The 26,779-nt window shown below is 34.2% G+C and overlaps 1 pseudogene; it reads right to left on the reverse strand.

Moving 5' to 3' along the window:
- Positions 1 to 6,846: 6,846 nt before the first annotated feature.
- LOC120153789 lies at positions 6,847 to 25,336 on the reverse strand (annotated as a pseudogene).
- Between the last annotated feature and the right edge of the window lie 1,443 nt (positions 25,337 to 26,779).

Raw genomic sequence — 26,779 nt, forward strand, 5'->3', positions numbered from 1 at the left:
GTGCACAAGTTTTATGGATGAAACAACAACTTTTTGATTATGGAATTGAAGTAGGTACCATTCCTATCAAGTGTGACCATACTAGTGCTATTTGTCTCACTAAAAATCCCATCCACACTCTAGAACTAAGCACATTGAAATAAGACCATCACTTCATTAGAGACCATGTCACTAAGGAAGATGTAGTTCTAGAATTTGTTGATACTTTGCACCAATTAGCGGATATCTTTACAAAACCTTTAGACAAGGAACGATTTTGGACACTTATGAGAGAATTAGGTTTGACCAATCTATCTTCACTGAGTGTTTAAAATAATTTTAGCACTTTTAATAATAAATGAGAAATGCTTATAATAGTAATTTTTTATTGCATTCATTGCTATTAGTTAGGGGAGTTTATGATTCTTGATGAAAAATTAATTTTATGTTCAAATATCGTTTAAAGATTAATTGAATTGTTGAACATGATTAATTTTCAATATATGAGTTGTCAATACAATAGAGGAAATTAATTTAGCATTTTGGATGTTTAAAATCAATTTTAGTATTTTGGTGCAGAGGGAATCGATCCCCCTGAGGGAACCGATTCCCCTTTGAAGGGGAACCGATTCCCCCCACAGGGGAATCGATACCCCCCTAGGGTTCTGGTTTTAACACGGGCAGAACCCAATATTTGCTCTAACCTCTCTTATTCCTTCACGCCGTTTCTTCCCTCTACTCTCTCAAATCTCCATTCTTGCCTCAAATCAACGTTTTTAATCAGAATTCACTTTAAATATCATCCTCTAAACCTGTTGGAATCATCAAAAATGTGCAAACTTCATCTAATCTCACTCAAATCCAAAATCATTCAATGTATTTTTCCAAAACTTTTTTATCAATTTATGAACATAGAACTAGTTTTATAGTTCTAGGTGAATTTTTGATCGGGCATTGATTATTTAGTGATTAGAAACTAGATATTACAACTAATTTCATCAAAAACACAAGATTCTTTCAAAATTTTCTAAATTTTCGAAATAATTTTTTTTCAAATTATTGTGTTTTGATTAAATTATGTTGTTATTATGAAAACTATACATATATTGTTTCTCAAAACCATATTTTTCAAAAGTTTTTCAAAACTTGCCTATTAGGATGATTAGAGAACCTTGAAATATTGAGGACTCATTGAGTTTTGGATTGATTGAATTGCATACATGTGTTTTCTAAATTGCAGGTTATCAATTTTATTCCGATTTCCTAAACAATGTCCAATCCTAAACGTGCTAGGTCTTCATCTAGTCGTTCACACCGTCAACCAAATCCACCTCCAAATCCTCCTCCTATTCCAATTTCTAATCCTAATCCTATTGATCCTAATTTGACTATCCAAAATTCGTGTTTCAATCATCCTGGTCCTAGAAATCATCGTTTTTGGTATTATCAATATTTCGACTCTTACAAAATCCGGGAAGAACGTATTCCTTCTCGTCAAGCTATGTTAGCTATCAATTTTAAATATCTTCCTCTTTTACAAGAGTGGAAATTTGATAAACTCTTTGACCTTGAACCCATCGTTTACCATCAACTTGTTCGTATTTTCTATTCTAATGCCGTTTGTGTTAAAAACCAAACTGAAACCGAAACCATAGGAATTCGTTCCTACCTTCTAGGACAATTCTTATATATTGACTCGGCTTACATAGCCAATACATTCGGATTAGATAATGATGGTATTTTAAATGAAAAATAGGTTTTAGGATCTCGTTATAAGATAGTGCAGTGTCCTAGACCTTCATGAACGTTTTCTTCATCTAATGATTTCTTGGTGGTTTCGACCATCCGAAGGCTTACATAGCCAATACATTCGGATTAGATAATGATGGTATTTTAAATGAAAAATAGGTTTTAGGATCTCGTTATAAAAGAAGGGATAGTGCAAGTGTCCTAGACCTTCATGAACGTTTTCTTCATCTAATGATTTCTTGGTGGTTTCGACCATCCGAATGTCGTTATTCTACTCTTAGAGCCTTAGATCTTTAGTGGTTACATTGTTTCGAAAACAATATTAAAATCAACCTACCTCAGATTATTTTTGTTGAAATTGTTGAAACCGTAAATCTTGTTCCTAACAAAAAACTCTGTTCATCTCTTGTTTACGATTGCATTTTGAGTAATCTGTTTTCCAAAGCTGGGCTTAGAGTCGGTCTAGATGCCGTTTTCCCCTTAAGAAACAAATTAACCTTCTTTCCTTAACGAGAGCGGGATGGATTAAGGATAAGGAAATCGGTGAATGGGTTCGATCTTCTGCAAATACTCCGGGAGCTAGTTCTTCACAAGCTCCACCCGAAGTTGACGAAGATCTCGAGATTGAGAAATTAATGCGAGACATCGATGAAGCCGAAGATGAGCCTGAGCAGCCCGAGAAGCAGCCCGAAGAGCAAGCACAACAAACGCATCCAATGCCTCCATATTTCCAATCCTTTATGGAGACATTCAATTTTCGATACTCTACTATGGATTCGCGCTTCACTTCTATAGAGTCCCATTTATCCACAATGGGAGCTCAACAATTAGAAATTCTTCAGGAAATGCGTGCAAATAATGAAGCAACCAACGCACGTATTAATGACCTCACTAACGAAATGGCCGCTATGCGAGCTCATTTTCCTCCTCCTGATCCGGATATGTGATTCAATGTTTTGCTTTGAACTCCAATCTTATTGTTTTAACATTTGAATATTTTGGAATGTTTGAATTTGTGGATTGATCGACTTTGAATTTGTTTGGATTTATGAATGGTTAGAAATTATCTATTTGGTGTGATTAAATTTATTCATTATTGCACCATTTACTTCATGATTAGATATATGACCAATTTTGCCATTTCACATTAATTATGAATATTGATTATGAAACTAATGGCTAACGTTTCTCTTGCTTGTGATCTTAGCAGCTTATATTATATATAATCAATTAGCTAAATGATTTCAAAACCTAGTTTAAATTCTTTAAAATGTCTTTTTGATTTAACAAAAAGGGAGAGAAGTGTTAAAGTGTTTTTAAATGATAAATGGGAGAAGTGTTAAAGTAAGGGGGAGTAATTTCAAAACTTGATTTCAAAATCTTAAAATTACTAAAATGTTTTGTTATATCAAAAAGGGGGAGATTGTTGAAAACATTTTGATATTTCGATATAACAAATTAAGTTAAATGAATTTTAAGATTTTCCAAATGATTTTCTAAGTATATTCGATAGAATTATTCGAATATCAAAACATTACTCCAAATCTTTCAAAGATCATTTTTAATCCTTACTCAAAGTGTAAAATTAAGTTTTAATCTTAAAACAATTTCAAAAAAATTTTACAAAGTATTTCGAACCATTTCAAAGCCAAAAATTCCAGATTGCTCTGAGGGAACCGATTCCCCCATAAGGGGGTACCGATTCCCCCTTGAATGGTTGGCTCCGAGAATTCTAGTATGCTCGGAGGGAACCGATTCCCCCCCAGGGGGTACCGATTCCCCCATTGTATAACGGTTAAAATATTTGAATTTTACACTTAGGGAACCGATTCCCTATAGGGGGTACTGATTCCCCCCACGCTCCAAGCTATTTTATTAATTGTTTTCACACTAAAATGACTATATGATCTTTACTAATCATCCCCAACGTTCAGAAGTGATTCAAGGTGTATTTAAACAAGTTCTGAAGCCCTTGATCAACAAGAAATTATAGAGAAACAAGAGAGAAAGCATCAAACACCAAGTTTGTGCAAATCAAGCCAATTTTCCTTTCAATATTCTTTTTGCTTTCAAAGAACACCATTTGTGCTCATTTGTAATTATTTGTGAGTGTTCTTTTCTTGTTCTAGAATTGTGCAAACATCTTACCTTGTGAGGTTTTCCTTGTAAGTTTGCAAATTTGTAATATTCTCTTTGGGAAAGAGTGTTCTCAAGAATTGGGGTATATTCTTGAGGGTGTTGTAAGGTTATCTATTTGGCCTCAAAAGAAAGAACAAATTAGTGAATTTGTTAGAAAATCCTTAGTGTTGGATAGCTAAGGTAATGGACGTAGACTTTGATTGAGAAAGTTGAACCACTCTAAATCGATGTGCAATTACTTTCAATTTTCTGCAAAAGCTTCCACCAAATTTTTAATTGCCAATTCACCCCCCTCTTGGCCAATTCCGTCAATCGATTAACTCAACAGACATGAACACAAATATACCAACAATACATAATATGCATTAAAAAGGGAAAATAACAAAATTGGTGCAATATAAAAAGGAGTAAATAACAAATTTGGTCCTCATATATGACCAAAACGCAAAAACGCGACAATTTTATGGGACTTAAGCATGATTTCCCCATAAACTTCTTCAATAAAACACATTTCCTTTTTTTCATTTTTAACCTATTTCCAAGAAAAACTCTCCCAACTCTCTCTCTCAGCCGACTTTGTCGGACTCACTGCCTCTATTTCGACCGTCGCTCCGGCTACCACCCATAGTGGTCAGAGTTCCTAAATCAAACCCCAAATGCCCCTATACACTTCGTTTCACTCTCATAAGCCTTGATATGAGGTTGAATTCACCAAATAATGCTCCTAAAACCCAAAAAAACCCCCTCAATGTTTCCGCTTCCATTTTCTGACGACCTCAAGATCACCTAAACTCGAACCCAAAACCCATCAAACACTTCAATCTACTCACCAAACACTCATTTTAACTGCCCCTCTCAGGTAAACTTTTCGACTTCCTTTGCTTTTTTTATTCAAAAGGTTACTAAGAAAAAAGAAGAAGAAAAGAATCGTTTTTTTACCTTGAAGATTTTTGCTTCTGTATTCTGAAAAAAAGAGGGGAGCCTCTTTTGCAAACTGATTTTCGGGTTTTATACCCAAGATTACAGAGATTTTTCAATAAAAAACGAAATCTAATCCTACTTGCTCCTGACAAATAAATCAAATACTATTTTATTTAGAAAATCAGGCCTAATTACAAACCCAAAACCCAAGCTCAAACAAAAAAAAACCTAGCCCAATACCTAACAACCTAAACTAACTCTAACCCTAATATCTTCAACCGCTGTCACCTCCAAGATGGTTCCCACAACCGCCGACTGAACTCGTCCCACTTCCAGCCGCGTCGATCGTCGGAGCCACCAAGCCAAGCTGGATCAGATCTCAACGAACTCCAACACATTTAATGCCTCACTGACCGAGCAAGGCAACCATACATTCCCTGCCACTCATACACATAATCAACAACTATACACAATAATTGTCAGGAGCAAGTAGGATTAGATTTCGTTTTTTATTGAAAAATCTCTGTAATCTTGTGTATAAAACCCGAAAATGGTGATTACAAGGTCGTACGTCACTTCTTAGTTAATTCACGTGTTAGCCATGAGGTAAGTACGTCCCGTGAGTTAATACCACGAATTTGTTAATTGTAACAGCGATTAGTTAAAGATTCTGCCACCTTAAAAATACGAATTTAACAAAATATTTTGGTGAATTTTATATCATTTAATTTTAAGTAATTAAAATAATAGTTTGTAATTTGCTTCACAAATCTAGTCAGGAGTAAAGAATGTGGCATAAGTTGAAAGACAAAGCACTCCTTCCCACCGACCACTGTCGTGACAGATTTAGGGAGGGGAGTCATCCTTGAAACACTGTTGTTTCAATAACAAGATATCTATGGTCTTTCAAATTAATAATAAAATTTAGGAAATTAACTCATATTTAGTCATTAGATTTGTCAAAAAAAAGTAAATTGATTTTTATTTTTATATTAATTTTAAAGTTTAATAATTTATTTCCAATTTAAATCTTGAATTTAGATAATGTATCTATATAAAAACGTATAATCTTAATCATATAAATTTGAAATAATATTCTATGATGAATTTTTAACAATTCAACTATGGAATTTATTAATATCATTATACTTATTATGTATGCAAATATTAATAATTGAATTATTAAGAAATTAATTATAGAAAAAATGTATACGTGTCTAATTTTATACAAATGACCATCCAGCTTAGTTGGTAGAGCACAAGGTTTTTAACCTTGAGATCGTGGGATCGAATCTTACGGAGGGCATTTCATAATTCGGAGGTCTCTTACGGAAGCTACTCTCAACCTGGTGTTGGGGGTAACTTACTATCTTACCTCCCCTTACCCTATACATATGGAAAAAAGAGTAATAAAGAGTACAGAAGAATACAAAGGGTAAGAAAAAGATGATTTCTTTTCACATTGGTAGCCCACGGGATTTTAGGTATGTTTATAAAAGCGAGATAGATCATGTGGAGGAAAAAAGGGTAATATATGCATTACACTTGACCCACCTCAACCAGATGATAAAGATTAAAGAAGACGATAACCATTAAAGTTTTGCTTCATTTCTTTCCATTGACCCCAACTCATCAAGTCTTACTTTTATTTTTGGAGTTCCTTCAGGAAGAAGAAGAAAAAAGGATCAGGTGTTTTTTGTGTTTTCGTTTTTGTGATTTACTTACTGTCAGATTTGTAAGATTGATGATGACAAAGTATTGTTAATGGCGTGGGTCGTAGAATTTCCATTCAGCCGATAAGTCGTGTTTCTGATATAGGGATTAAAATTTTGCTGTTTTAGTTATGAGTTTTTTTCTGTGTCTAATGAAATAGTGTTAAAATTTAGTTATGATATAAAAATATCTTAAAATAAGAAAGAATCCTGCAAATATGTATATAAGAAAGTGTTTCTTTGTAGCTTTATTCTAATTTGCAATATAAAACAGAGTATGTGTATTTGAAAATGATTTGGCGCATTTCCAGCACCTCCGTCAGGTAAAATAAGGAACGGTGGGATATAAAAAAGAACAAACGTCAAAAAGCAAACATGAATTCCAAGTCCAGAATAACTCAAGGATTTATAGTTTAATGGATTCGAATTTCACACCCGTTACACCGCCTTTTTGTTTCTGGAACTGAATGTAACGCAACGTGCTGGCAAGGAAAGCATCCGAAATGCTATCAGGGTTTGTTGAATCACTCTGTGTCTCGGTATTAATTCATTCTATCGGGCCTTGGATAGCGTAGCTGGTGATTTGCCGATTCACTTTTTCAAAGAAATAGAGGTACCTAAGCCAAACTCAACACAAAATACCTGTTTATAATCTAAAAGCTTAAGTTGTGTGGTATGAGCAAAGGATTGATCCTGTACGGTTCCAAGCACTGACATGTTCAAAATTTCAACGAAGGCCCACCGCTACCTCGAGCGGCATTTGCAATTCTCAAAGCTCGCTTTAGGCAAAGCAGAACCCTGCAACCTCGCCCACAATTTTTTAGTTCCTTACTTTTTGAAGGAATTTAGTCTATACATGGAAAGATAACTACAACAAAAAAATAGGTAAGTATCAAAGAGAATGAGCTTTGAGGTCACACCTCTCCCCGTCCTTTATGCCGTCTTGATCGTCAACCCAGAAAAGATGAGAACATGCACAAACACATCTGCACTGATCGGCCTTCTTCAATAGCCGAGCTGAATACTGACCATAGTAGGACTGTCGTAACCGGTTTTTGTCCGGGCACGAAATTTTTACTCGGCCGGAAAAGTGATGTGAATAAATGGTTTTTAAAATGTTTTGGGAGTCGCCATCGGCCTTTTGGGTCATGTATGTCGAATACCTAAAAATTATCTTTTAAAAGAGATTTTAAGAAAACATCAGTTAAAAGATAAACTGATATGCGTTTAACCAAAAATTCATTCTTTTTAGAAATAAAAAGGGATTCATGGTCGGTTACGTTTAGGGAAGGATTAGCACCCCTACAACGTCCAAAATTGGTACTTATTAATTATAAATTGTCTCTATTATTGAAAATTTAAAAGTTCAAAGATATATTTAATTTATAATCCTGTTATTTCAAATTTATTAATATAATTTAAAGAAAATATATTAATATATATATATATATTTTCTTAACATATTTATTTATTTAGAAATATCAGAAAAACGCTTCTAGGTGCTTTAAGACAGCTCTTTCTTTTGATATTAATAAATAAAATAAATATTAAAAAATGTAATAAATTTTCCTAAAAATAATTTAAATAAAACTAAATTATAATTTTCATAATATTTAATTATTTAAAATACCAGAATAGGGCATCCAGTTGCTTTAAGACTACCATTTTCTTTGATATTGAAAATAAATAAACATTATTAAATAAATAAATAAAAATATATATATTTATAAGACTAATATAATAAAATAATAATTAAAGTAATGATTTAAAATATATTAAAAAATAATAATAATAAAAATTAAGTTAAAATATAACTAAACAATGACTAAAATAAATAAAATTGAAATAATAATAATAAAATGTAAAATATTTAAATTAATGGACATAATTCGAATCATTATAAAAATATAATTACTAATAGTGTAATTAACCCTTAATTATTATTTTAGTGATTAAAATATAAATCCTTAAAATTAAAGGCTCTAACTCTAATAATAAAAAGTCATAGTGATAATAATGTAATTTAGCCTTATTTATTAATTAGGTTAAAATAAATGTTAATAAAATTATAAGGGACTAATATGGTTATTTATTATAAATATATAAACCTATACTGGAAATGACCAAAATAAAATACAATAAACTTACGAGACCAAATTAAAAAGTTCATAAGTTAGTTTCAGTGACTAAAATAAATAATTACAAAACTAGGATGGTGGCGGAAAGTGTTTGCCCATAAGCGAAATTACAGAAACACCCTCCCTAAAAAGATGTCGTTTGGGAGAGGGTTTTTAAACCCATAAATGGTCGGCCCTAGGCCATCTTTCTTCATTTTTCTTTTTTCACTTCTCTCTCTAGGAGAGAGAAGTTTAATTTCTCTCTCTACTCTCTGTTCAATTCCCTCACCGGAGGGAAAAGAGTTCAGGCCGGCAGCCGCAATCCGGCACCGTCCACCACCTCCGGCCACCGCGAATGGTGGTCGGAAAATTACAAATATACCCAAAATCAAAGCTCCGATTATCCTAAAGCTAAATTCGGGGTTATTTTAGCCTAAAATGCTATAAAAACTCGTAGATCTAACGGTTGAGGATCTGTGGCGGCTGGGGTTGATGGAAACCCTAATCTAGTTTTAGGGTTTAGCTGGGCTTCTGGATCTGGGTTGTAAACGGTTGGGCCAGAATTAGTCCTCCTCTTGGGCTTCGGGATGGGATCCATATTGTAATTTGTAATATGTATTTTATTTAATAATAATAATAATAATAATAATATTAATAAAATTGAAAAATTAATGTCTACAGCTGCCCCTCTTTGCTCATTCTTGTGTAACAAGAATAGAGCAAAGACGAAAAAGACAATAATTTTTCATTCGGCTTATTTTAAGTAATATGGAAATGTTGAAAACATTCTGCCCAGAGGTCTTATGAATAACTCTGAGGCTTTAAAATCAAAAAGCTCCCGAAGGCTTTTTGAAAACATCATGCACTGTAAGTCTTACAGATGACCCTGAGGGTTTAAGATCAAAAAGCTCCCGAAGGCTTTTTGAAAACATCATGCACTGTAGGTCTTACAGATGACCCTGAGGGTTTAAGATCAAAAAGCTCCCGAAGGCTTTTTGAAAACATCATGCACTGTAGGTCTTACAGATGACCCTGAGGGTTTAAGATCAAAAAGCTCCCGAAGGCTTTTTGAAAACATCATGCACTGTAGGTCTTACAGATGACCCTGAGGGTTTAAGATCAAAAAGCTCCGGAAGGCTTTTTGAAAACATCATGCACTGTAGATCTTACAGATGACCCTGAGGGTTTAAGATCAAAAAGCTCCGGAAGGCTTTTTGAAAACATCATGCACTGTAGATCTTACAGATGTTGGAAATAGTTTACTAAGTAAAAAACTAAGGAAATCATTTTCTTACTTTTCAACAATTTCATTTTAGAAAAGATAAAATGAGAAACTATGGAAATCGTTTTCTCATTATTTTTCAAAATAACATGTTGATTGGGTAACATGCCCCAATCTCAAGATAAGGTTGTTGGAAATAGTATACTAAATAAAAAAAACTAAGGAAATCGTTTTCTTACTTTTCAACAATTTCATTTTAGAAAAGATAAAATGAGAAACTATGGAAATCGTTTTCTCATTATTTTTTGAAATAACATGTTGATTGGGTAACATTCCCCAATCTCAAGATAATGCTCATTTTTGTGGATTACGTCCATATATTCTTCAGATGTTTGTGTGATTCTTGTATTTGCGATTTTGAATACCTTCTTCTTGTAAGGTATTTTTTTTACCATGAATCTTCTTGTTCTTCCGAAGATCTGTAAAACTTCATGTTTGAATGTACTCAGATGTATCAATGTAATGCATTGTCTATTGTGTAAATGATATTCTTATGAATGCATGAATGTTGATGCAATCTTCATTTGACTTCAAAGTGGTGAACTTGGTCTTCCTTCACTTCATCATTTATTGCCAGGGTTACCTCTGGATATCATTGTAGAAACTTATGCTATCAAGCTTGTATTTCTGCATAATCATCTGATCAACTTGTATCTTTGCGTCTTCTTTGCTTCATGAAAGTCTCAGAAGAAATGTTTCATTTGTGTAACTCTTGCTGTAGTAAGAACTATGACTTTGATGCCTTATTTTGTCTTGGATAAAACCAACTTTCTTTGCTTGGACTTGTGTAGAAATCCAATAAAGCTTTCATCTTTGAAAAGAGAATCTATCATCTTTAAAAAGAGAATCTATCATCTTTGAAGAGAGAATCTATCATCTTTGAAAAGAATGTAGATGTAGATATGCCAAATTCAGCAGGGAAACATCTGTTCTCATTTGACTCTTGAAACACATCATAAGGAGAATTTATCCTAATTCCTTTCATGTTTCCACATCTAATCAGATCTCGAACAAGGAAACTTGGACCATATCATATCGATATGCTTAACAACAACCTGTCATTCAATCATAGTTGGCTCCACTAGTTTCTTGTTGTTAAAATTTCAGCTCTCCTTCTGTGGAAAGAAATCTTCAATATATCTCACTTCTAATATTGGGGTTGAAGAAGACAGACTTCATCTTGTATCAATAAAGGAAAACCATATGATAACAACATTGGTTCAACACTATAATCACTGGTTCATAAAACATTTGACAACACATTCTTCATCTCCTGTGGCTTATGCTTGGATTGTTGGTCAATGAAGCTTTTGTATGATGTCACAAGACCACTTGAGAACAAAATTCAATGGGGATTCAAATGTGATGTTGGTATGACAAAAAAGTTGGCCAAATCCACAAGATATGCTAGTGTCGAATTGAATAGGAGATACCAATTGATCTTGATAACATATCTAGAAAAGGCAAATGTGATACTGATCATGCTTTTTTTTCATAATGCTCGTTGTAGGAAGTAGAAACACATCAACTGTATGAACCATGTACAGAAAGAGGTCTAGGGAATTTTTGCTGCTGGGGATGAAACGCACATGATAAAACCAAAATAGATGAAAACTCCGTTCAACCTGGCTGGCAATGATAATCCCAGTAACAGCGGGAATAACAGTAATGTAAGTGAGTCGAGTCTCCCTTTCCAATGTCATCGATTAAGCGAAAACTATTGTGAAAAACAGCTTCATAATCCCAATAGTATGGTTGAAAGTAACTGCTAGGAATCTCAAAGAAATATTTTCAATCATCACCGACACACAGAATACAAAATTCAAAGCTAAGATCTTGAGGAACTAAAACCTGGATCGAGTAGTCTGGCTGGGGACCATCTTTATCCCTGTTGTAACTACTTGATGAATGAAGCAATTATGCATAGTCAGCTCGACTGTCTCTGTTTCACCATTTTCATTCTTCATACCTTTATATCTTATTGGAAATATTTGCTTAAAGGTAATGATCTTGACACAAGATGATGTGGGCCTTCAGCATGCCCCAACATGGGCTAATACAAGCATGCAGAATGCATCAACATTCCTGATTCTGATTGAAATGGGCTTTCAGCATACCCCCAACATTTGTTTCTTGTTAATCTGAGCTTCAAAATACCCCACATGGATCTGTCTGAAGGAACCTTTAAAATGCCCCAACATTTGCTGATACAGATGTTAAAAGTGTGATCAACATTATTTCTTGCTGAGATGAGCCTCCAAGAATGCCTAAATATTCATATTGACGGGGGCCTTCAGAATGCCCTAATATTCTATTTCTGGTTAAAATGGGATTTCAAGATGTCCTACATGGATCTGTCTGAATTGGGCCTTCAAAATACCCCCGACCTTCTAAACTGTAAGGCTTACTCTCAACGTCTGTTTGACTTGAATATCATGATCCCCACGAGGTCCAATTTTGACAATGCACTGTGGTGGGTACTTGTGGCTTTATTCGTGCCCCAAATCTATTTATCTTGAATACCCTCATTCTGGTGTCACTAAACAGTAGTGTTATCAAGTAACTGGAATTCTCTTCATGTTGTCACAGAATTAAGAAGTAATCAATCATTCTGACAGAAACATCTGAGATATGTGTCTTTTCTGGAGGAGTCTAGTCAGACAGAGCGGTATAAATCGCTTGGTAATCCATTCCAGGCTGACACAGTGGCTTATCATCTTTCAGTGAAGGCTATCTCTGAAATATACTTTTAAGTGGGAGAGAAACCAATTTCGGCGAACAGTAATCTGATGCAATAGCAAGACTACATATACAGTGGTACCGGCTCTTCAAAAATCTGCACCCATGCAACATGTTGATTCTGATAACTACTCATCTAATTATGAAGTGATCTTTTAGGATGATTTCACAGATATTGATAGTTCTAATACCGAGGAAATCCTGAATTCTGACTCTGATGAGGAGAAAAAACTGTTATTCTTGACAAAAATAGAATACTTAGAGGTTGAGGCTTAAATAGCCATGAAGAGATGTAGTCCGGATTCATCAATGGTAGAGTTGACAGATTTTATATGTGCTGCTCAAATGTCTAAGGCTGCTGACGCATTTCTTCTGGTAGAAGATAGGAAGCCATTTATGCAATGATCCCAATTACAAGTAAAACTCAGGCTATGATTTTTTTTTTTGAAAAAGAAGAAGCAGAAGAAGCTTGAAAAGAAGCTTCTTAATGAAGACTATTATGCAGTTCATCTTTCAAATCCAATGATTGGTTTTGAGGTTTCTCCCGAAATAGATCAGATAACTCAAAGAACACTTCCAGAAGATGCTATTGGACCTATTTATTTCTATTATGAGAAAGTGGCACTTGTTTCAGTTGGTGCTTAGACTGAAATGTCGCAGTACTGATGTAGAGCCAGAATTTGTAGATTCGAAGTATTTTCATATTGTTGCACGAAAAAGGGGATATGTTCATAATCTACCAATTGAGAACAAATTTCTTCTTATTCTGCTTCCTCCATGCGCCATACATGATACTTTTCCATTGACTAAACATGGTGGCCTACCGGGCTTCAAGAACAAAGTTGAACTGTTTACAAACATGTACAGGAAGTGCCAAATTGACAGAAAGGATTCGTAAGGCTCTTGAAGCTTTTGATGATGAGCCACATTCGAGTGTCCAGAAGTATGTTCTTTATGAATGCCGAAAATGGAATCCGGTATGAGTTGGAAGGCATAAAGTTGTTCCGCTTAAATCTGATGAGGTAGAAATGCTTCTAGGTTTCCCTAAAAACCATACACGAGGAGTAAAATTTGCTAGAGACATGTTCCCCGGTAGTATCAATGTCCTATCTCTTTTCTCTAGGATCAGTGATGCAGAGGTTGTCTTATACTTTCTTGGCATACTTGTAACAACCTTACTTCAAAAATGTGAAGTGCTTCATTATTCTGGCCTCATTCATTCTTTTTCTACAACAGAGGTAGAATAAGCAACAATTGCTTCAAGGACCTTCCTCATTTGAGACTGTCCTGTTTAAAAATTTTTTTTCTCCTTTCTTTATTGAAGAATGGAAGAATTTTTAAAATATTGCCCCTCTCAGGTTCACAATAGAATCAAATCATAAACAATGAGTTTAATGAATATCCAATAAATCAACTACACTTTTAAATCATTCAAAAACCATAGTCCTATTGCAAGTGTCAAAATTATTGACTGATTTAAGGTGTAGGTTAACTCTGGTAAAGTAGGTTCTTTCAAGTTGGTTCAGTATGTTGCTTTGAGCTTCCACTAACTTGAAGAAATGATTGTTATGCTCATCTTGTAGAGATACTTCTTGATTCCATAATCTCATGAACATCTTTGCAATGTGTGGTGCTTCATTAAGAGCTTAAGATCATCTCTTATGTTGTTGTTGCACCATTCAATATTCGAGCCATCTTTTCAGGTTTTCAACTCGAATCCTCCTTTGGTTTCAAGATGTTATTTAAAAATATACATCTTGAACCCCCCATTATCATTTTTCATATCATGCATTAAAGATTTTAAAAACCAATTTTTGTAAATAAAAATCAATCTTGAGAGGCGGAATGAATTCTGAAGATATTCTCTTTTAATTAGATGCCTTCAATCTTGCTTTGCTTGACTTGGATCTGCCTTGCTGTGGATTTTTGCATCATTTGGATCCTTCTAGATTGCCAAATTTTGGGTTCATTTCTGTTTTCCCAATCTCCAGCATTTCTTGCTGTTTTTGTTTGTACTTGATCAACCTTGTAACTTGAGGCTCCATGAGTCACCTATCTTGATTCAATTTCTCCATTTTTTCCCTTTTCTTTTCTTTTTCTTTTTTCTCATTTTTTCTTTTTCATCTTTCTTTTTCTTTTTACTTATTCTTTCTTTGCTGGATGAGTATAAGACTTCAATTTCTTTGAGTGTCTCCTTTTCCTTTTATCCTTTTTCTCTCAAGCATAACATCTCTTGACAGAATCCGAGTTTATTTGGTTTCCCAGAACTTTCCCATCCATTTTTGTCAAGATCAATGCTTCTCGGGAAAAGGCCCCTTTTTACAATATAGGTCCCTTCCCAATTAGGCATTTATTTTCCACATAAATCTTTATGTAAAGGTAATACTAGATCACACTCTTATAACTCTCTCGGATGTAATTTCTGTTCGTGACCTTTCATCATCCATTTCTTATGCATTTGCTCATGGTAAATAGCTTTCAATTGGTTCTCATCAATAAGGTTTAATTGATCAAATCGAAATTGGATACATTCAGTCTTCTCCAATTTTTCCTCCTTTAGGATACAAAATAATGGGATCTCAACTTCAATTGGTAATACTGCTTCCATCCCATAGAATAAACAATAAGGTGTTGCCCCAGTAGATGTTCGCATAGTAATTCGATATGCGTATAAGGAAAAAGGTAGCTTATCGTGCCAACCCTTATAAGCTTCAGTGGTATTTGTAATTATCCTCTTAAGGTTCTTATTTGCTCCTGCAACTGCCCCATTCATCTTTGGGCGATATGACACTGAGTTGACGTGCTTGATCTGTACCCAAAGTTTAGTCATCTCATACACTAACCTTTGTAAAAAGAGGTATCTACAGGGGGAGGAATATTCAAGATTAACTTTACTTATATGAAAATAATATAATTAATGCATGATATATTTATCTCAATCAATCACTTTTTCTTCTTTGAGTATGCCCTAATAACTCAAAATCATCTTCAACAAGTTGGTCCATGATGCCTCATCTCTTCTCTTCTTGCAGTAAGATTCACGGATAATTGAAAGTTTGGTTCTTTTAAGGTTTTTTTGGTTTATGATGGTTTTGTATTTGGAAGGATAAAAGTGTGACTTATGAAGTCGTGTATGTGGTGGAAGGTAGTATAATGAATCGATCAACTCTACCCAAAAAGTAAACATCTAGAGTTGGTGTCTCAAAAACATGTAGAGACATTTCTTCAAAGTCTCAGATAAATGTAGTGTCAGGATTTGGTTTTGATAAGGGTTAAGTAATTGGCGTTGAATGGGATATGGAAGATATAATTTTACCACTTGCCAAAGATCTATAACTCTTGAAAATTTAAAAGAATATTTAATGTATTTGATACTCAATAATATCAAGATTAAAACTTGATTCCTTGTTCATAACTATAAAAGCAACACAAATTTATTTATTGCGGCAAAAAGTGGAGAAATGAACAAAAAACAAGTTCAAACAAGATGCTGAAAATGAAAGGTACTACAGTGGTAGATAGCACTTCCACTTATTTATGCATCATTACTTCTCTAATGCCGGGTGTATAATAGGATCATGGTCATTGTCCTCATTTCCCCCCCATTTCTTGATAATTTCTTGTGTCAAAACTCCTTTGTCAATAAGCATCTCTATTTCTTTTAACAGTTGCCTACAATTGCCCGTGGAATGCCCAAATACTCCCAAGTGGAAATCACAAACACTACTTTGATCATAGCTATGAGCAGAAGGGTTTGGTGACATTTTCATTGGTCTTGGTGTGATGTACTGACCTTTAACCAAATGAAGGTATAAGTCTGAAATGGAAGTTTGGAACACTTCCAAAGTTTTTCTTGATCGTGTGACTTTCTTTGGTCGATCCGAACAATTACTTGCTCTTTTTCTTTTGCAATTGCGGGAACTCTGGATATGACACTCATTTACATCATCCGCTTTCGCTTTTTGATCCGTCGGGCTCTTGGATGTGACTTTTGAGTTTTCTTCACTGATTACATTCTCAATTAAATCTCCACTTGTCACAAGATTCTCGAATTCCTTCGTATGATTTGCCTGCATGAACTCGAACAAAGGCGCTGGAAGGGAATCACGAAACATACGTGATATCTCTTCTTCTAACATAGGAGGTTGAACTTGTGCTGCCACTCTTCTCCATTTTAAGGTATATTCTTGAAATCTTTCATTGGCTTTCTTCTTTATTATTCGAAGATTCATACGTGTTGGAGCTAGGCCTTTAACATACCGATATTGTCTTAAAAATGCATCAGCTAAATCAACCCATCTCTTGATCTGTTCTTGTGGCAACTGATTGTACCAGACTACTGTTGGGCCAACAAGACTATCATGGAAAGAGTGAATTAACAGATCATCATAACTTAAATATTCTTCCATTTTTCTGCAAAACATTCTCAAATGGATTAAGAGACAACTGGTGCCATCATATTTCTCAACATCAGTCATTTTGAAATCATGGGGAATAACCAAATCTGGAACCAAGCTGAGCTCTCGTGCTTCTAATTCTTTATGGTGGGCACTAACATCTTTCATGTTTCTGATTGCTTTCTCCGCCCTCTTAACTCTCTCCTCATATTGTGAATAATTAATTAGGCTATTCTTTGGGTTTGAGTGGGATGCCCCAGGGTATGCTATCTTTCTTGACTCCTCAATCTGATAGCACGATTTCTCTTTGGTAGTTATCTCTTCTTTATCAGATTCCATTCCCAGAATAATTCGATTTGATCCATCTGGTACTGAATCTGATGCTTCTTTCCTTATATCTTGAGGTAACCATGTCAATTGTTCTAGCCCCTGATCTTGTAGTCTTTCATAAGATTGCTCCATTGTTTTCATGATGATGGTACAATAAAATGAATGAATGATCTTGGTTTTACTGTTACAGAAACCTTCCATGAATTATTTACATGTTTTTAATTAATGTATATAACAATATTTAAAATAAAAAATGTAACGTAAATGTGAAAATGCATAAATGTAAAAATAAGAATGCAAACTGTGCAATGCCAAAGCAAACACAAAAGTATAAATGCAAGATAAAAATGCAAAGATGTGAAATGCAAATGTATGTATGAAAAGATGTTACTCAAGAGTGATCATCTTAGAACAGATTTCATTGAACACAAAAGCTTTGGTACATAAAACAAAACTTTTACATTTAGGGGATTGCTTTCACTCCTAACTTCTCTATTTCCCTTAAAAGCCAAACTAACTTCCACTCATACTCAGGTGTGGAGTTATCCATCTGCTTTAATTCTCTCACGAAGCCAGATATGTCCACCAGCTTATGAGCCACATTGTTTGCTTGAGCAGCAGCTTTATTCATGATATTATCTTTTTCCTTCATCCTTTGTGTCAACTCTCGAAGTTGTAAACAATGTTGTTCATTTTCTCTTGTGAGAGAATCTTTATGTTCAAGAAGTTCTCGTACAAGATCCCCATAATCATCTAAATATTTCTTCAATGTATTGTTTTTGGTTTTAGTGACTTTTAATTCAGTATCGATCTCAAGCTGATGAATCTGATATGATGCTTCTATGTTGGTCATAGTACTATTCAACATTTGATTTTTTGCTTGACATTTTCCTAATTCAATGACAGTTGTATTGCATCTTTCTTCTACAACTCGTGAATCATGAGAAAACTTCTTGGCTCATCCTTCATTTATGTTGTAATTCTTTTTCAGTTTGGTGACCCCTGTTATCCACTCTTCTGGGGTGTTTCCTATGCCAGTATTTTGAAAAGCTTGATTGATCTTCTGGAAATCTTCCTGCATGGTTTCCATTTTGGTGCTCAATTTATTGTTTTCCATCTTCAAATGACGTATTTGATCCTCAAACCTCAGCAAATCTTCTTCTTTTTGGGCGCCCTTACTGATACTCTTACCTTTGAAGACTTTTGGTATTAATCTAGCAGGACCTTCGGTTACCAAACTAGGTCGATCCTTTATCATAAATTGTAAGGTTCCATGATCCAAAAGACTTTGGACTCGACGTTTGAAGGCAAGACAATTCTCAATAGTATGTCCTTGATCTCCGGCATGATACTCACAATAAACGTTGATGTCATACCAATTCGGATACGGAGGTTGGAATGGTTTTATGTAGTACGGAGCCACTTCTCGTGCTTCAAGTAGTTTTTCATATAACTCTTTATATGATATAGGGATAGCATCAAAATGAGAACCACCTTTTGTCTTGGATTGAACCTGAGTTTTAGACGTCGGGAGCAGACTAAACTTCGTCGATTTCAAATTACATGATTTCTTCTCATCTCTGGGAGCTTTTACAGTTGTCACCATTTCTTGGGTATCTCCAGACAGTTTGTGAATACGAATGATGATTGTCTGTAATTTCTCTAATTGGTTAAAATCAGAAGTCTCTTGCATATATGAAATTGCAGGATTATTGACCTCTCTCTCTTTTTGTATAGGGGTCTCTTTTCCTTTGGCCAAAACAGATATTCTACCCATCATCTTGGACATCTGCTCTCTTATTTCTCGTATCTCCTTTTTTCTCTTCAATGGGCATACGATCTTTGGGTACATAGCTCTCCTCTATCTTCAGAGTTTCCTCAGGATGCCATTTCATGTTGCGTCATATTTTGTTTGATCATAAAACTTTTTGTCCATTTATGATTTCTTTCCAATTTGATGAACAGTCTTTCAAGTCAACACCTTTTGGTTATGCTATGATCATGCAATGCAAACGAAAGAAATCAATATAAACAAGTTAGAGCAAAACAAAATATATGAAAAATAAAAATGGGAAGGAAAAAATAAATTGGTTAGTACCAAGAAAGATTCTATCTATCAAGGTATATAATGTATCCTAACCTCATGCTTTCTAGTTCCATGCTTTGTTTGGAAAAATTAACCTAACTGCATGATTTCTAGTTCACATGCGTTTATTTAGGAAAAAGAAAGGAAAATAAAATAAATTAAAAGCTAGAGCTTATTTCTCCGTTGTGTATACATACGGACAGAGGTTCATTACAGTATTAGATCCGGAGAATTTCTAAGGTCTATTATATGTAGGGTTTCAGTTCTAGGAGTAAAGGTACTCGAATTGTCCTTGTTGATGCCCCCTTGGGCTGTCAAACCCTCAATCCTAGTCCATTGCAGACTTAAGCGGATCGAGTTCAATTCGAGGGGACACATTTCTCTATGCATGACACGGAGAATAAATTCTCATGAAGATATAGAGTATATGAACCCTGAAAGTTACTTGCTAGGTCTGACACGGAGAATAAATTCTCACGAAGACGTCGCTTTCACTCCCACTTAAAAGGGACAAGCTTGATTAGAAAGCTTATGTTATGCAATGCAAATGTTGTGTGTGAGGAGAAATATTCAGACATCTGACAAACAAATAAAAAATGAAATTTAATACCTTTAGATAAAAAAAACAATCATAAAGAAGAATATATAAAATATTATAAAATAATAAGTATAAAAATTTTAAAAGAAAAGAATTATAAATTAAATATATGAATTTTTAATTTCTAATTAATAGAGACAATTTATAATTCATTTAAAAGCTTGAGTGGTCCCCAGCGGAGTCGCCAAGCTTTCGTAACCGATTTTTGCCCGGGCACGAAATTTTTACTCGACCGGAAAAGTGATGTGAATAAATGGTTTTTAAAATGTTTTGGGAGTCGCCATCGGCCTTTTGGGTCAGGTAGGTCGAATACCTAAAAATTATCTTTTAAAAGAGTTTTTAAGAAAACATCAGTTAAAAGATAAACTGATCTGCGTTTAACCAAAACTTCATTTTTTTAGAAATAAAAAGGGATTCGTGGTCGATTACGTTTAGGAAAGGATTAGCACCCCTACAACGCCCAAAATTGATACTTATTAATTATAAATTGTTTCTATTATTGAAAATTTAAAAGTTCAAATATATATTTAATTTATAATCATGTTACTTCAAATTTATTAATATAATTTAAAGAAAATATATTAATATATATATATATATTTTTTCTTAACATATTTATTTATTTAGAAATATCAGAAAAGGGCTTCTAGGTGCTTTAAGACAGCTCTTTCTTTTGATATTAATAAATAAAATAAACATTAAAAAATGTAATAATTTTTCCTAAAAATAATTTAAATAAAACTAAATTATAATTTTCATAATATTTAATTATTTAAAATACCAGAATAGGGCATCCAGTTGCTTTAAGACTGCCATTTTCTTTGATATTGAAAATAAATAAACATTATTAAATAAATAAATAAAAATATATATATTTATAAGACTAATATAATAAAATAATAATTAAAGTAATGATTTAAAATATATTAAAAATAATAATAATAAAAATTAAGTTAAAATATAACTAAACAATGACTAAAATAAATAAAATTGAAATAATAATAATAAAATGTAAAATATTTAAATTAATGGACATAATTCGAATCATTATAAAAATATAATTACTAATAGTGTAATTAACCCTTAATTATTAATTTAGTGATTAAAATATAAATCCTTAAAATTAAAGGCTCTAACTCTAATAATAAAAAGTCATAGTGATAATAATGTAATTTAGCCTTATTTAATTAATTAGGTTAAAATAAATGTTAATAAAATTATAAGGGACTAATATGGTTATTTATTATAAATATATAAACCTATATTGGAAAGGACCAAAATAAAATACAATAAACTTACGAGACCAAATTAAAAAGTTCAGAAGTTAGTTTCAGTGACTAAAATAAATAATTACAAAACTAGGATGGTGGCGGAAAGTGTTTGCCCATAAGCGAAATTACAGAAACACCCTCCCCAAAACGACGTCGTTTGAGAGAGGATTTTTAAACCCATAAATGGCCGGCCCTAGGCCATCTTTCTTCATTTTTCTTTTTTCACTTCTCTCTCTAGGAGAGAGAAGTTTAATTTTTCTCTCCACTCTCTGTTCAATTCCCTCACCGGAGGGAAAAGAGTTCAGGCCGACAGCCGCAATCCGGCACTGTCCACCACCTCCGGCCACCGCGAACGGTGGCCGAAAAATTACAAATATACCCAAAATCAAAGCTCCGATTATCCTAAAGCTAAATCCGGGGTTATTTTAGCCTAAAATGCTATAAAAACTCGTAGATCTAATATTCTTTACCTTCGACCTTTCGGTTCTAACGACGTATGGAGGCTCCGGCGAGGTAAGTCTCTCGGCTTTTTTCTTTCTTTTGAGTTTGTAGCTGTAGATTGCTTGTTGTTGGTGGCTTCTTGCTTTTTCTCTCTTTGCTTGTGTCGATCTGTGTTCCTCTTCTTTCTTGCTGTCGATCTCTGTTGCTCTCCTTCTTTTCTGTTTTCTTCCCCCCTCTCTTTTGCAGGATTTGATGGCTTTTTATAGCCATCACGGAGCCTTGCTCGTACCGGTCACAAGGGTAAAGTTTGGTGAGTCATCGAACTTCCAGTGGTGACTCACCGTTGGGGGCGACGTGTGCGGCTATGGCTGGGCCTTCTAGAGCCTTCGGTTGGCGTTGTGGCAGCGTGGAGTGTCGGCAACGGCTGGAGGTGGCATTTGGCATAGGCGACGCCGCGTGTTTGCCCTAGGGTATCATAACCCTAGGGTTTTGTCTGGAAGCATCAGGATCGTTGGATCATATTAGATCCAACAGTTGAGGATCTGCGGCGGCTGGGGTTGATAGAAACCCTAATATGGTTTTAGGGTTTAGCTGGGCTTCTGGATCTGGGTTGTAAACGGTTGGGCCAGAATTGGGCCTCCTCTTGGGCTTCGGGATTAATAATATGGGATCCATATTGTAATTTGTAATATGTATTTTATTTAATAATAATAATAATAATAATAATAAAATTGAAAAATTAGTGTTTACAAGGACATTTTTGTTTTGTATAAACAGTTCAATGAACCACGATGAATCAGAGAAGAGGAAAAAAAAACAATACTCCTGTGGCTTTGTGTGTTAAATTATCTCGGTTCTCAACACCAAATACATTCATCCGCTGTTGTGTCCCAATTATCAGATGAATAGCGGTCACTTGTGCTTTGGAGTCCTATGAGCAATAAAAATTTAGGAAACTACAGTACATTAGCCGATGAGTGTAGTACAATTACCACAATTTCTTCTTCATATAATACAAATGTCAGAGTGATTTTTTTTTTGAAAGAATGTACTTTGTATTAGATAAATGTAAAGTACATCATCTCAAGGACCTTATTAAAAAACCTCCCTAACCTTAAGTGGAGGAAAAAGAGTGTACTAAGAGGTGGAAATGATGAAATACAACAATTGCTTCTTACATCAACACAAGACATCCCCCAACCACAACCCACCTTAAACAAGCACCATAACAGACCATACAACAAAAAGAAGATAGAACAAACACACATCAAAAACTGATCTACAGCAGACACAACAGCAATGGGAGGAATCCGAACAGCAGCCGAAACCATAGTCACCACACCTGCTAAAACACTGATACAAGATCTGGAAATCTCACTACAACCACTATAGCAACAGAACAGGCAATGCAAAAGCAGACCAGCAGAACTGCATTGGACTAGCAGAACAAGAAACGCTTCCTTCAAATTCATACGCAAGATGTTCAAGATCACAGCCATTAGCCGCCTGATAGTGAGAGACAGAAAAAAGGACAAAACAGAGGTTAGGAATTTCAACATAAAATCCAAGGCTCCCTTCACAAAAAGGATTATAACCAAATACAGTCTTGCAATACTGTTCATGATGCATTTATTGTCAATATCATATACTGTTCATGATGCATGTATTGTCAATATCATAATGGTGGAATGCCAAAAAATGTCATAATGATGTGAGATTTTTATGAAAATGACCTCTTCGCATCATCTAAAGCAAAAATATTGATCCCAAATGGAATTACACAAAAACTTCGTGAAATAATCAGTCATGGCCACAAGATTGTCATGGATAAATCTGATTGTTCTTATAAGCGAACTGTTAATCAGAAATCTCTTACTCTTGTGAGCCGCATTATTTATTTCAGTATGCATTTTCCCTACTACAAATTAGAAAAATATCATTGTGCTCTTAAAGTTCAACAAAACTTGTTTTAATCCAAAATAATTTCCGCGGTTTAATTAGTTAACAAATGACTTTATGCAGTAGTTAGTATAAGTCAAGAATCAAGATTACCTCAACACATTGCAGGTACAACCTTAATGCAAGTTCAGGTGATGGAACAGCTGATAGAGAATCATCTGAAAGAACCATTAGAGTGATCTTTTGCATATTGTGATATACATGCATAAGAATATGAACACTGCAGAAGAAACAGTTACAAATCCATGTAAATAGAGAAACCTGCGTCAAGAGCTGAAAATTTTTCTTAGGTGTCACTGGCATATCTTCTCCCACTACATCCCCCTCCAGACCTTGCGATTGCCTAACCAACTGTACATAAGCACACTACAATAAGTCTGAACTATATATGCTACTAATATAATATGTGTTTAAGCATATCTTTTTCATTTTTTTAGGAATTTGTTTTAATAATTCTAAATTTAATAACTATGTATAAAAAAATAAACCATGCTTTTCATGAGAAAGTGGGTAGCTGAATGAGGGGAAAGGATCTAAAAAGAAATAATGATTACACCTCAAACCCAACTGCCTGCGTGTATAATCTTGTAGATTTTGACAAATAAGCATTAAATACTTCATCGTAGTAGATGGAAAAATGATCAGACAAAAGTACATAACAATATGTAAAAGGAGAAACATACCCTAAGAGCTGTAAAGACAAGTGAAGAAACTGTAAAGGGTAGGCGTTTTGGTCCACCAGCCATAGTATGCTTCCTCACAATACATATAATCTGAAGGCAGTTGATTATAATATATGTTCAGATGGGAAATAATTTGGATCATTCATAAACAACACAACTAAAAGAAAAACATTGAAATTAAACAAGAAACTATCCTAAATATGTCACAGCTATGACATTTTATGGAAATTGAAGAGGCATGAAACCTGTCACAAACCACAATTAGAAGATAATGAAGTTCCATCTTCATATCCTATAATACTATTGCACTTATGTATTGTAGTCGGGGATCTTGTCCTGGTAATGAGCAGAAAATTAGCATAAAAATAAACACTGGAAAAACTTATCTTCAACATTTCCTCTGGTTCATCATTATAAAGCATGTGTATGAGTCGAGCAACCGAATTTTGTTCCTACTTAAAATCCTCCTCATCAAGCTATTGCAAGATACATAAAAAATGAAGATCACAAGAAATGAATGAATATAACTTATGTACATCCACAAAAACATGGTAGGGAAACTGAGCAACAGGAGAGAGAAAATATAACATAGATTTTCAGGAAGGTAATGAAAAGTACTGAACTCAAATCTATCAAAATTTAATAGAATTGCAGGAAAATTCTAGATTTGTTATGCACCTCTTCCACATCAGCACCATCAATGTCCTTAATGAGTCCTTTTATTAATCCAAACATAACCTCAACCTACAAAAACAAATATCAGTTTATTCAATAAAAGAAGTTGATGCAATTAGATGAATAAAGAAGACCGAAGAGGCACACCTTGTCTGCAGTTGAAATGCAAGAGTAGTTCTTCGTGATGCTTTGAATGATAACCATTGTCATGACTTTATTTGTTCCACTATCAAGATGGTACATTACACGTAGATAATTAGAAAGTGTTAAGGCTGTTACTATATCATTGTATTTCTCCATGGAGCACTCAAAAGTGCAACCACTCGTTTCTGATACATTCGCCAATGGTCAATGCCATAAAAATAGCACAGCCAAAGTTGCAATACTATAAGAGATATTATGTAAATAGAGTCCTCATATGAAACATACCAGCACTTGATCCACATGATCAAGTCGATCAGGATGAACACAAAGTGTAAATGTAAGAAGAGATACAAAGTTATAGCTCCAACAGCAGGCATGCCTACCTGAGCTTCTATGACCTGCCATTGAATCATACCCAATCATCTAGAAGAAAAAAACTCATTATTACACATTAAAGAAATCAAAAATAAAAACACTAGTGTACTGTTGTCAGTTTCCACTTGGATCTGTCCGGCTCTAAAGTTCCACGCTATTTTGAGTCCCTCGAGAAGAGCCCACAGTTCGGCTTCTGTTGTCGAGCAGCTGCTTATTATTATTATTATTATTATTATTATTATTATTATTATTTTTTTGCAAATCCCTTAAGCCATTTCCCTTTTATGATTCCTAAGACTCCCCCACACGTTGCTTCGCCTGAAACCATGTTTCTAACACCATCAGTGTTGATTTTGATCCAAGGTTCCCGCGGTGGTCGCCAACCATCCGTGTTTTGATCTCTAATCTGTATATTTTCCCGTTTCGTTTGGTTTCTGCCGTTGTTAATCTCCTTCGATATTCTTTTAGCTTTCTCGATTGCGGATTCATGCTCAGTTGTTTCAGGGTCAAAGATATTTTTGTTCCTCCTGTCGCCCACAGAATAGCTCCAAAGAAGGTAGGCCAGTCACTGTCTTCCATCTCAAACTTGTATTTGTTTGTTAGATTGTCTTTGATCCAAACTAGAATATCGTCGTTCAGGAACTCTTCTATTTTGCTGGGGTGGATCAACTGTCTCCAAAGAATGCTCCAATTCCAGTCGCTGTTGCTTTCCTTCATGTCTTTAACTTTAACGTTGGATTCATTGTTACTAAGCAAGCACCACGTTAACATTAACAATTTGAACGTTTTAACGATGTCGATAAGTAGTAATGAATTCAACAAAATTTAAAAATGAGATTTAGAATTTCAATATATTTTTTAACACATATTAAATATGTAAATTTTTTTAAAAAAATCTCAATCTTTTGATGTATTAAACTAATTTTTATATATATATTTTTCAAAATAATAAGATGCACATACACTTGCTCTTTTATTATATTTAGAACATTCGCCCAGTGGATAGGGTCCAGTTAGTGGTGCTTAATGAGTTGGGCAGCTCATGAGCAGCTTAAACTCAACTCGGTTAAAATTCGACTTGAGACTTTAATTAGTTGAGTTGAGTAAAGTTCAACTCGACTCGATAATTTCGTGAGCAGCTCGTTAATTTTTTATATAATTTTTTAGTAATTATCTTAAAAA

Source organism: Hibiscus syriacus, unplaced genomic scaffold, assembly GCF_006381635.1.
Source record: "Hibiscus syriacus cultivar Baekdansim isolate YM2019G1 unplaced genomic scaffold, ASM638163v2 tig00002840_pilon, whole genome shotgun sequence".
Lineage (NCBI taxonomy): Eukaryota > Viridiplantae > Streptophyta > Magnoliopsida > Malvales > Malvaceae > Hibiscus > Hibiscus syriacus.